At 42.5% G+C, this 12841-nt stretch overlaps 1 pseudogene; it reads right to left on the reverse strand.

Moving 5' to 3' along the window:
• Positions 1 to 1970: 1970 nt before the first annotated feature.
• On the reverse strand, positions 1971 to 4078 carry LOC105083136 (ubiquitin-conjugating enzyme E2 D2 pseudogene; annotated as a pseudogene).
• Positions 4079 to 12841: the final 8763 nt, after the last annotated feature.

Here is a 12841-nt window from a genome sequence, read left to right on the forward strand (position 1 = left end):
CACTTGGCTGCCATTAGCTCTGTGCTCATCGCCACGCTACAACTTACTGACTTGGATGTGGAGGTCTCATAAAGCTATTTTCCCCCGTGTGTGGTTTCTAAATCAGTGTTGCTGTTGGGGGACAAGAGTTGGGACTTCCCACTCTGCCAGCTCTCTGAAGTCACTCCCCATAGCCTAGTTTTTGAACGCTCCTTCATCTTGGCTTCCTAACGTCTTCTATTGCTCCCATCAGTGCCTTCAGATCAGTGTCTCAGTGCCTCTTCGTGTTCACTTTCATTGCTGGCATTCCTCCGGACCTCGTGCTAAATGCACTTTTCTTCTATTCAAGTTTCCTCCTTGGGTGATACTGCTGTATCCTAGGAAGTCACCTAAGATGCATATAATAATTGGGACAAAATTAAGAATATATTATTATAATAGTGGCTTCTATTCTGAGTATATTTTGTTGTCATGTATTTTGAAAATATTGTATTTATCTTATATATTTGTTCATTAAATATGAAAGTAATGTATTATTGGTGGAAGTATCTTTATATGTTGAAGGAAATTTTGATCTGATTGTGTTCCTGATCGTGCTAATTGAGAAATAAATGTTATTAGGTAATGTAGAGTTAAGATCGTATTCAAATGGCCATTAAAGTTATAAAGGAAATGAAGTATGAAGTCAGAGTTAGCTTTGAAAAGTTGAACTAGTAATTTTAGTAATAATGCCTAACTTTAAAAAACTCCAATTAAATGCATGAAGAAACAAGTATGAAATTAAATTAACTTCATCATTTTATAAACTTGTCTAAATTTTCAAAGTTCAAATATAAAGCTCTCACAAGATTTACATTTAACAGTATCAAGCCAATGTCTCTGGTAACTTGTTTTTATTGTATTTTTAAAAATATGGACTATAATAAAGAAAAATCCCTCACCAGATTCCTTCTGGAAAACAAGAAAATATCCAACAATAACAGCAAGCTTCAAATCCACTTAATTAAAATCTTCAGCTTTATGAAACTAAGCAGATATGTTAAACATTACTCAGTTTTATAAAGGGAACATGAAAGGAATATTGTGGTATTTTCAGAGTAGATATTAAGCTTTTCATAGAACAGTATTGAAAGAGTAATTTCATAAATAGTTTTTTTCCCCAAAGTTAATTACTGGTATGGTAAACAGGACATTATTATGTGCCAGGGGCTCTTCTAGGTACTGGAGCTAGAATAATTAAAAAAGCAGATCAAAATGGCCCCTTCCATGGGTTTTCATTCTGCTAGAAGAACATAACAAGTACATACACATTTTATTATTATTATTATTATTATTATTATTATTATTATTATTACTACTACTACTATTACTACAATATATAGCAAGTTAATTGGTGACTGTGAGGGAAAAAAAAAGCAAAAAAGAGGATAGAGGGTGCTTGAGTGGGGACATAGGGTTTATTATTAAGTAATGTGGTCAGAAAGTGTCTAATTGCACAGTCCAGCAAGGTGGCAGTAAGACTGCGAAAGAGTAAGAGAGGGAATAGTGAGACGGGAGATGAGGTCGGAGATGGAAGGAGACCAGACCATGCAGGTCCTCATCAGGCATTTTAAGGGCTCCTATTACGGTGATCTAGGCAGCCACTAAGTGGAAGGTTTTAGCAGAGTGACAGGATCTGATTCACATTTAAACAGAATCACTCTTGCTCCTATTGGAGGAAAAGGCAAAGGTGGAGTGATTAATTTGGAGACCATGTCCAGTAAACCAGCTAAAGATGCTAAAGATGATGAAATGACACCGAGATGGTAGTGATGGAAGTAGTGAGCAGCAGATTTTAATTCTGTTTTGTTGGTAGGGGCAACAGGATTTTCTGAGGGATTCAGTTTAGATGCAAGAGAAGAGAGAAGTCAAGGATAAATGCAAGTTTTTTTGCCTTGACCAAGGAGAAGAATAGACAGAATAAGGGGAGGGGGGAGGGGTGGTAAAAGGAATATAGGTGTTTGATTTGGGGCATGTTGAATTGAAATGCTGATGGGAATTCCAGGAAACATATCAAGTTGGACATGAGATACGAAGGTTTAGAGAAAATATGTCTGGAGATTAATATTTGGGCATTTTCTTCATGCACACTCTTTTTAGAGCTGTGAAAATGTGACTTAGAGAATGTTTGAGGTTGGAAAAATCCCAGAAATAATTAAATCATGTCCAAACTCATTATATAATATTAGACATAAAAGTAATAATATCCAGTTAGGATCAGAGACTATGAAACATCTAAAACTTTGGATCAGCCTACAAGCCCTTAGGGACGTATTTATTACATTTCCCAAAGGCAAGAAAATAGAAATATTTCAGGAGTTGTTAATGAGATGATGACTTTATAAGGATATTTTCTAATAAAAACTAGTACCCGAGGGAACTTCATAATGACTTTTAAAATTTGAATATACATTTACTTTCTACTTTAAATAGATCTGGATTTGTCTCTTCAACATGTTTCATTTACTTTTTTTTATATATGCAATGACTGTAGTAATCAGTTTATTACACAGATTAATCATTCTTGAACATAAAAGCTCCAGAGGAGCAAATGGGTCTTTAAATATACACAAGCATTTCCATCAAATGAATTTTCACCCTTACATCCAGATAGACCTAAGCAGTTAAAAACATAAGAAAAATGAGCTATTAGCTATGTATTAACTGAGAAACCACATACAAACCAAAGAATATGGAAGACAGAAAGAGGGGCTGAAGGATGAAGGGTGGGGAGATGTAAAAGAATTGGGATCAAAGCCCATCACACTTCATATACTCATAGCTCCAATCCATTTAAATGTTGACCAGTTAAACTTAGACCTTAAAGTAAAGGATGTGGGTAGAGTTTAATCTGGTTGGTCGTAACTTTCACCTAAGATGTAGGTCCTTAGAATGAAATGAATACAAAAACAGCTTTGTGTTCTTCGCCTTGCTTTTCGTAACTGTTTTGAGTTTAACAGGATTCCACTTAAAAAACCACCTCCTAAGGTCAGTGGAGCTTTTCTTCTCCTTTCAAGCCCGCACCATACCCACCACCCCTCACCTTGCTGTTATCCAAATTGAAGTCAATAAGGAAAGCTTTTATTCTCGCACCGAGGTTATGCCTGGAGACCTGGCTTGTCACACACACACTTCTCCGCTAGGAGGCAATGTTGGTACAGAAGTACAGGAGTTCTAGTTTGTCGTTCCAAGTATGTGCAACACGCAGCACTGCTGTATCAGGTAAACATGTGCACGGGGGAAGATGAGGTGTGGGCACATAGAAAGCAGTCAGATGGAAATCAAAAGGACTTTCTCTTTCAGAGTTCCCCTATCTTTATTTGTAGAGGTTATCCAATCATTTCTTTAATTACATCACATACTTCTGAGTCCATTCCCGAGCTATTCTGTTGTGTTTTTCTCCATGTTTTGTAGGTCCTCTGGGCAGTCGCAGGCACTAAAGGATCATCTGGATTGGGGTCACACAGCAGAGAACAGATGGACAAGAGTACTTTTGAAATAGTGCTGGAGACCTCTGTGACTGTAGAATATCAGGACAAATGTTGCCATTACTGTTAATATTTGGATGATAAATTCTTGTAAATGCACGCTTAGGTAGTTTGAAGGGTAACCTGTTAGGAAAAGAATTGTCAAGAAAAATACTCCACCCTGATCAGGACGGTCATTTGGCCCCAATGACATAGCTTGCCAATGGAAAATATCATCTCCAAAGGGACCTGTCCTGGGGGCTCCCGTGCCAGGTCATTCAAGGACGGGGACAGGGGAGGGACAGGGAAGGGGCGAGGGGGCACGAGGTCGCTTCAGTGATCTCAGATCCGCCAGAGAAGATGGGGAGATCCGGAGAGCCGGTCCGGCGGGACTGACTGAGGCCGGGGCCCAGCTGGCTTCTGAGCCTGCCGCAGCGGTCACCGCGCCACCTGGCGGCGGCCCCTGTATGCGGGCTCCGCGGCGCCTCTCGGTCGGACAGCCAGAGGGATTGCCTGCTGCAGGTGGGCGCTGTTTCATTCAGGTTTAATCCCTGTTTTGGCCCAGGGGAAAAATTAACGATTTGAAATGACATGTTTCGTTTTCATTCAACAATGAGACCTGAAATCTGAGTCACGCCTCCTCTTCAAATCATTTCAGTCATTTAGCCAGAGATATCACAGACCTCCGCCTCCCACTGTTTGACTCACACATCCTCTTGAAAATCAGACTTTCAAGGTAAACCCAGCTGATCTCATCATTAACCTGCCCTTTTGAGTGAACAGCACTTCACTGAAAATAAAGCAGAGCCAACTGGCTGGGGAGTAACGTGGAGGATTAACTGGTAAGGGTGCTTGGGAGCCAAGCTTTGCTGAACATCGTGGACTTTGTTAAGGACACGAACTGTTTATGCACAGATGGTGGGAAGCATAATATGTTACAGGTGGAAAGGCCAATATTTAAAAACAAAACACAATAAAACAGAAAAATTATAATGGGTGCTTTCTAAAATTTGCGTGTATTTTACCTAAAGAAGCAAGCTGTCTTTAAAATGTATCACCTTTGAGAGGCTACACGATGGAGCCCTGAATCTCTCCCGTCTTCCTCCCTCCTCTAAACGTACTACAAAAGCCATTGACACGTGCTACTCCTGGCAGCATCTGAAATGTGCCCTTAATGTGAAAAGTGTATCAATATTTTAAGGCTTTATTTATATTCGTCCTCCTCTGTGATGACCTACTGCTCTTATTCCAATCAAAATCTTCTCTTCGTTTTCTGTACTTTTGTAATTCAATTACCTCTACCCTTTGCAGCATGTTTCATATTTATTATGCATTTGGCCTTGGGGGCTAAAAGGCTAATATTCTGCAAGGGTTATACTTCGCATTGTTGCTAGGTCAGTTTCAGTAATGAACAAATGAAAAAATTAACGTTGTATCTGAACCTAATATACTTAAATTGTATGTTTCATTTATGTTAAAGTTATGCCTGAATATGCTTAAATAACTGAGGTTTTCTCACTGATTTAAGGGGAAAATTCAAAGACAAATTCTTATATGAATACGTACAATACGATGTTGCATTTATGCAACAGTACATGAAAATATAAATGTAACCTTATTTATTTATGAGAGTAAAGGTTTAATGAGACTGAAAGGTATTTTTGGAAGTCAAAGATTGTAATGCTTCACATTTTAGTTCTGTTTTCAGGAAAGTTACTGCTTTCCTGATTGAGTTTTGCTTTATATGATATATATTATTTAAAAGGAGACATCCCTTATTATAGGCTAAAAATCAGGAAAACTTTAAGTAAACCATTATGTAAACATGTTTATAGTGACTGAGCGAATGGCTGAAAAGTATAAAGGGAAGGATGGATTAAATTCATGACAACTGGAAAATTGAATAAAGGGTACATGAGATCACTATCTAGTATTTCTTGCACTTGCATGTGAATCTACAAATTATCTATAAGTAAAAAGGTTAAAATATTTTCACACTGAATATAGCATTTTATTTAAAAATGCATTATGGCTAAGAATACAAGAAAAATCTAGCAGCAAAGAAAATTATTGATGTAATTGGTCACATTAGCAGAGTCACGAAACAAAATCACGCGATCATCTTATTCAATGCAGGAAAAAGATATTTAATAAAATTCCACAAACTCTGAGTATAAAATGCCAGAACATTAGGAATGAAAGGGAGATTTCTAAATCTGATAGTGGTTACTTAGTAACAACCAACAACACACATCATTTTTAATGGTGAACACATTATAAACATTTTCTTTAAAAATCCATAGCAAAAGAAGGACGATGCAATGACAGCAGCTATTCAATGTTGTGCTGAGGGGCTCCACCATAACAGTGTGATGAGACAAAAAAAAGAAAACCACAAACGAAGTTATGATTGTCTATTCAGTCCTTGCCAGCATTTTTAATCTCAGCAGATACACAGAAATTGCTAAAAGATTCAGATCAATATCTTGCCACAGTTGTAACCTATTTGTGACACAGCAGCGTTCCACTGCAAATAGTGGGGAGCCCTGTACCATACAGTAAATCCATGTAGAAAAGAGCAGTCTTTTGGGAGAAAGCCTTCATCAAGTTTGCTGAATAAAATGTTAACAGAAAAACAGATACATTTCAGTGCATTTTTAACAATGTGAAAAGAAATGTGCAGAACATCTGTGGTGATAATTATAAGATCGTCCTTACACAGCACATCTAGGATTTACATAAATGCAGAAGTAGATGTGGATACAATAGTTAGTATCTTATAAAAACCATTTCTCCCCACAATCAATCTGTAAATGTAATGAATTTCTACTAAAAACTGATAAATTGGTACTCAAAGGCAGAGACAAGATAGCCAAGACAGTGTTGTATCAAACAAGAAGGGAGATAGAGTTTATCAGATATTGAGAGTTATATACATTATAAATCTTTAGTAATTAAGAGAGTATGATATTTTGTGTTTAGATGGTTGAAGACATGGACCAATGGAACAGAAAGAGAGCCCAGAAATAAACCCATAGACTTACAGTCAATTAATTTTTGACAAAGGAGGTAAGAAGATACAATGGAGTAAAGACAGTCTCTTCAGCAAGTGGTGTTGGGAAAACTGGACAGCAGCATGTAAAGCAATGAAGCTGGAACATTCCCTTACACCATACACAAAAATAGACTCAAAATGGATCAAAGACTTAAACATAAGAAAAGACTCTATAAACCTCCTAGAAGAAAATATAGATAAACCATTCTCTGACATAAATCTTAGCAATGTTCTTCTAGGGCAGTCTACCCAGGCAATAGAAATAAAAGCCAAAATAAACAAATGAGACCTAATTAAACTTATAAGATTTTGCACAGCAAAGGAAACCATAAGCAAAACAAAAGGACAACCTATGGAATGGGAGAAAATATTTGCAAATGATGCAACTGACAAAGGCTTAACTTCCAGAATATATAAACAGCATATATGACTCAATAACAAAACATCAAACAACTCAATCCAAAAATGGGCAGAAGACCTAAACAAGCAATTCTTCAATGAAGGCACACAGATGGCCAATAGGCACATGTAAAAACACTCAATATCACTGACTATCAGAGAAATGCAAATCAAAACTATAATGAGGTATCACTTCACACCAGTGAGAATAGCCATCATTAAAAAGTCCACAAACGATATATGCTGGAGAGGGTGTGGAGAAAAGGGAAACCTCCTACACTGTTGGTGGGAATGTAGTTTGGTGCAGCCATTATGGAAAACTGTATGGAGATCCCTTAAAAATTGAAAATTAAAAATATATGCCACTCCTGGGCATATATCTGGAAGGAGCTCTAAATTTGAAAAGATATATGCACCCCAATGTTTGTAACAGCACTATTTACAATAGCCAAGTCATGGAAGCAACCTAAATATCCATTGACAGATGACTGGATAAGGAAGCTGTGGTATGTTTATATAACAGAATTCTACTCAGCCATAAAAAGGAATAAAATAATGACATTTGCAGCAACATGGATGGATCTGAAGATCATCATTCTAAGTGAAGTAAGTCCAAAAGAGAAAGAAAAATACCATATATCACTTATATGTGGAATCTAAAAAAAGAAAAAAGAGGCACTAGTTAACTTATCTACAAAACAGAAACAGACTCACAGACACAGGAAACAAACATAGTTACCAGGCAGAAAGGGGGTGGGAAAAGATAAACAGAATTTGAGATTTGCAAATATTAACTGCTATATATAAAATAGATAAATAAGATTTTTCTGTATTGCACATGGAAATATACTCAATATTTGTGGTAACCTATTATAAAAGTGAATATATGTATATATATTATGCTTGAAACATGCTGCACACCAGAAACTAATACATCATAAACTGATTATGCTTCAGTTAAACAAAAAAAGGATACATGCACCTCAATGTCCACGGTGACACTATTTACAACAGTCAAGATACAGAAGCAATTTAAATATCTATTAACAGATGATAGGATAAAGAAGATGCATTGTATATATACATGGAGTACTACCCTGCCAGAAAAAATAATAAAATAATGCCATTTCCAGCAACATGGATGGACCTAGAGATTATTATATTAAGTGAAGTAAGTCAGACAGAGAAAGGCAAATATCATGATATTGCTTATATGTGAAATCTAAAAAAAGATACAAATGAACTTATTTACAAACCAGAAATAGTGTCACAGACATAGAAAACAAACTTATGGTTCCCAAAGGGGAAAGGCATGGGGAGGATAAATTAGAAGTTTGGGATTAACATATACACAGTACCATATATAAAATAGATAAACAGCAAGGTCGTACTGTATAGCAGAGGGAACTATATTCAGTATCAATAATGGAAAATAATCTAAAAAATTATATATATATAATTTTTTATGTATGTGCTAACTAGATGACGCAGAAGAAATGGATCAGCTCTTAGACATGCAGCCTGCCGGGGCGGGTCATGACGTCTGAAGAGACCCATAAGTATTTACAATATTGCATCAGAAATCAGAAACCTCCAAACAAAGAAAAACCCAGGACCAGCTGACTTCGTTGGTGAGCTCTACTAAACATTTAAAGAGGAATGAATGCTAACCCTTTTCAAACTCATCCCAAGACTTGAAGAGGAAACAGTCCCCAAGTCGTATGACCAGGTCAGCAGTATCCTGATTCCCATACAAAGGCACCAAAAGAAAAGACAGGCCAACATTTCTGATGAATATGGATGGAAAATCACAGCAATTTTCCAGCAAACCAAATTCAACAGCACATTTAAAAGGATCACACACCACGACCAAGTAGGATTTATCCTTGGGCTGCAAGGATGATTCAGCAGATGAAAATCAATGAACAGGACGCATCACCATTAATGGAATGAAGGATAAAAATCATGTAATCCTCTCAACAGAAGCAGAGAAGGCACTGGACACAGGTCACCACCCTTTCATGATAAAAGCTCTCAATAAACTAAGGAGAACGCCCTCCATGTCATAAAGATCAGATGTGAAAGGCCCACAATGAAACCGATGCTCCGTAATGAAAAACTGAACACGTTTCCTCTCAGATCTGGAGCAATGTGAGGACTCCCGTTCTCACCACTTGCGCTCATCACAGTCGGGGAAGTTCTAGCCGGAGAATTAGGCAGAAATTAATAAAAATAATAATAAAAAAAACCCAAAGACATCCAAATTGGAAAGAAGTAAAAGTGGTCCCTGTTTGCAAACATCATTATCTTCTATTTAGAAAGCCCCGAAGACACCACAAAAATAAAACCAAACCTGTTACAATAAATGTATCACGACAACCTTTTACGTCTGAGGATGACACCGTGAAGGTCAAACGCATCTGAGACCGGCTCAGCCTGCCAGTGAAGCCATCCACAAACCCAAGAAGCCGTGTTTCCAGAACTCCTAGTTACCGAGTGACCACACAAACGCATTTTCTAAATTCGAAAAGCAATTACGCTGAATTGGCTCGTGAGTGATGATGTCCACTTCCTCTCCCAGAAGCCTTAGAATACAGCAGGCGGAGGCACTGACCGCCAGGTGATCCACTGCGGGAGGGCCTGGTAAGCTGGCCGTGTCTTCCCATCTTGCCAACCTCGTGGGAGCGCCGAGGCTGTTGCTGTAGAATGTTCCTGCTGTCACGTGCCCTCGTGCGTTAGCATCCTCTCCCCTGCACCGGATCCTTCTTCTTCCTTCTGTTTACCTGAAGGCTGAGACGTTCCTTCTGCTTCTCTTAGTCGTTCAGCCCGAACCGCTTGGCTAACCCACGACAGAGACTGGGCTCCAGGCGGGAATTGATGAGGCTGCTGGATTTGACTAGGTGGCCGAGTCTGCATGTTTTCAGACATGGAAATAAAGAGTAATGTTATCCACGTGTTCGTCCATCATGTAAAAATTACCATATGCCTGCCACATGCCATGATGCGTGTATCAGGGCGTAAAGCAAAGGAACCTCCCTTGAAAAGCTCACATTCCAGGGACAGAAAATAAATTAAAATGACTTTAGCTTACATAGCATGAGTATGATGATTGCTAGGGAAATGAAGCAAAAAGCAGAAGGCAAAGATGGGAATTTGGGAGCTACGGGGAAGGTGGGGTGTGACGGGGCTGGCGGCAGTAATTAACGGGGGACAAAGCAGAGCCTCAGTGAGAAGGCGACACTGAAACAAAGGCGGGAGGCGGGGGGATAAAGCCACACCAGCTGCAGGTGGAGGGAAGCCAGCAAAGCCCCTAAGGGCGCAGCGCCCACGGAAAAGCAAGGTGCCCCAGGGCGAGGGGTGCAGGGGGACTGGAGCGGTGGTGGGAGGGGGACCAGCTTAAGGAGTCTGCCTCTGCCTCGGAGCAAGTGGGACCCTTACAGGGTGTTAGGCTGAACTTGAATCCAGTCTGTCTGGTTCTGTGTTGGGAAGAGACGGAGGCTGAGACCAGGGCCAAAGCCAGGAGACCAGTTAGGAAGGAGGCCCCGTGCGGGGTCCAGCCAGGGACGCTGGGGGTTGGAGATATAAAGACGGGAACCTGTCCCCATACCAGATCCCACTTAAAGCCATGACGCTGATGTGGTGACCGAGGTGTGAGTACAGGGACCAGGGAGAGGAGGCCCAAAAACTAGATCCTGAGCTTATCGACAGGGCAGGAGGCAGCCCAGCCAAGGGAAGCTGCAGAGGCGGCCAGTGAGGTAGGAGGAAATCCCAGGCTGTGCCGTGACCACCACACGGAGGGAGTTTATCAAAGGAGAAAAGAGGGGAGAGTTCTTCCAGGTACAAGGGATAGGCAGGAACAAGGAGGCAGGACCAAGGAGGACTGAGGACAGACCTGGGGATGTGACCATGTGTAGCATCCCGGTGAAGCTCAGCAAGAGCCGTTTCCATGGAGCGACAGGGAGAGCGCCCGCCCCAGTGGAGGGAAGGGACGGGAGGGGGAGGGGGGCTGGGGTTCAGAGCAGAGACGGGATGTCTTTGCTGGGAGGCAAAGAGCGAGGACTGACTGTGGGGAAAGCGGATGCAGGAGAGGACTCTTGCTGGCTGAGAGCACACTCAGCTGGCTGCAGGCAGGTGGGAGTGATGTAGGAGAGCAGAAACCTGCTGACTCTGGAGATGGAGGGGAGACTTGCAGGGGAGACGCCTGGGGGTAGGCAATTGTTAAAGGGCCCAGGAGCTACTTCCTTTAGGGACGAGCAGAGCTCGTGCCCTAGGGTCTCAGGTGAGGGGCCGAGGCCAGGATGAGGAGAGGCCCTGAAGATGACCTGGAAGTTCCGCTTTGATGTCTGTTTGTCTCGGTGACATAGGAGTTGATGACTAAGGCTGGGAATTAGGGCGGAGGAGGAGGGGGAGGAGGGGTTGGGGCTTGAGCAGGTGGGGGGAGGAGGAGAGAGGAACAGCAGTCCCAGGGGAGAATGAAGGGACCTGACGGGGTCACGTGACTGCCGGGCCGTGCAAAGTGCATGTGGGAGAAGAGAAGACAGAAGTGCATGGAGTCCACAGGGACAGCGAGTTGTAAAGAAGGCGAAGAATTCTATCCAGCCCCGTCTGTTCAAGCACTTGAGTGGAATTTCCTGTTTTGAAGACACTCCCAAAACACAAGTCACTGGCTGAAGCTATGAGATGTAGTTGCCTTTCCGTCCACCGGGGTTGGAAGAAAGGCTGTTTGCATGCGGGAAGACACATGGAAGGGAAGCGATGGGGAGGCTATCAAGGTAGGTGACGCCCACCCACACGTCAGCCTCAGACTCTGACTTTCCTTAAGAGACCTGTTCATTCTCTCAGCAGGAGAGAGCCCTAGACCTGACCTCTACTGGCTCAGCAGCCAATTCTCCCTCCTGCCTGGGGAGGCAGCATCGTTTACATACAGGCAGCAACACTAGGGAGCTCACTGCTGTGCGGAGGCTCCCTGCTTGGGCCAAGCTCACTGCTGGTGGCGCTCCAGGCACCCACGGCGATCCGGGCTTCCTCGGCGCTCTTGGCTCTCGGGGCGTCCCGGGTATTCTTGGCCCTCGGGGTGTCCCCCGTACCACTGGCGCTCCGGGTACCCCTGGCGGCTCTCCAGCGCTCCGGGCGCAGCATGTTCCCGAGATGCTTGACCACGCGCTCTGCCTCCGGCTCGAGCCCTAGCCCTGCCGAGCATTGCTGTCCTGAAGGCGGTGACCCTCAAGGGCAGAGGCCCTTAAAGAACACGGTTATGTCAGGCATCTCCGTATAGTTGCCTGAGAATTTTTTTTAACTATGACATCAAATAAAGCATCCGTTTACTAACTACACACGTTTTCCAATCACGCCAACAGGAGGGACTGCCCCGAAATTGTCAGAGCTGTGTCCTGTAGTAAAAAACAAGGGGCCCCGGTAAGATATTCATGGGAATGTGAGAAAATTGTTGATTATGATTCTCTTCTCCACACAGATTCACAGGACACTGTGGGTCAAGCGCTCGCGAGTACGAGGCGGGTGTGTACCGGGTTCTTCTCACCTACTAGGCGTCCTCTCAGCACAGAGAGGGGCCCTAGACGTTCTCTAACACACACACAAACACACACACACACACACACACACACACACACACACACACACACACACACACACACACACACACACAGCCCGCACAGCTCACCCGCCTTCCTTCCTCCCCTGGAATTAGGAAGCCCTGGCGCTCAGGTCCCGCTCCTCCAGCCCCGCAGCGTCTGAGCGCTGCTCTCCGCGGGGTGAGGGAGGCAGAGCTCCTTCCCAGAAAGGTCAGCGCTTCCCGGGACACAGCCCTGTGCCCGGGAGCAGTCAGCGCCCCGGGGTGGGCTCGCAGGGAGGACCAGCCTGGCCGCTGGGCGGGATGCGCGGC

Source organism: Camelus bactrianus, chromosome 32 (genome assembly GCF_048773025.1).
Source record: "Camelus bactrianus isolate YW-2024 breed Bactrian camel chromosome 32, ASM4877302v1, whole genome shotgun sequence".
Classification (NCBI taxonomy): domain Eukaryota; kingdom Metazoa; phylum Chordata; class Mammalia; order Artiodactyla; family Camelidae; genus Camelus; species Camelus bactrianus.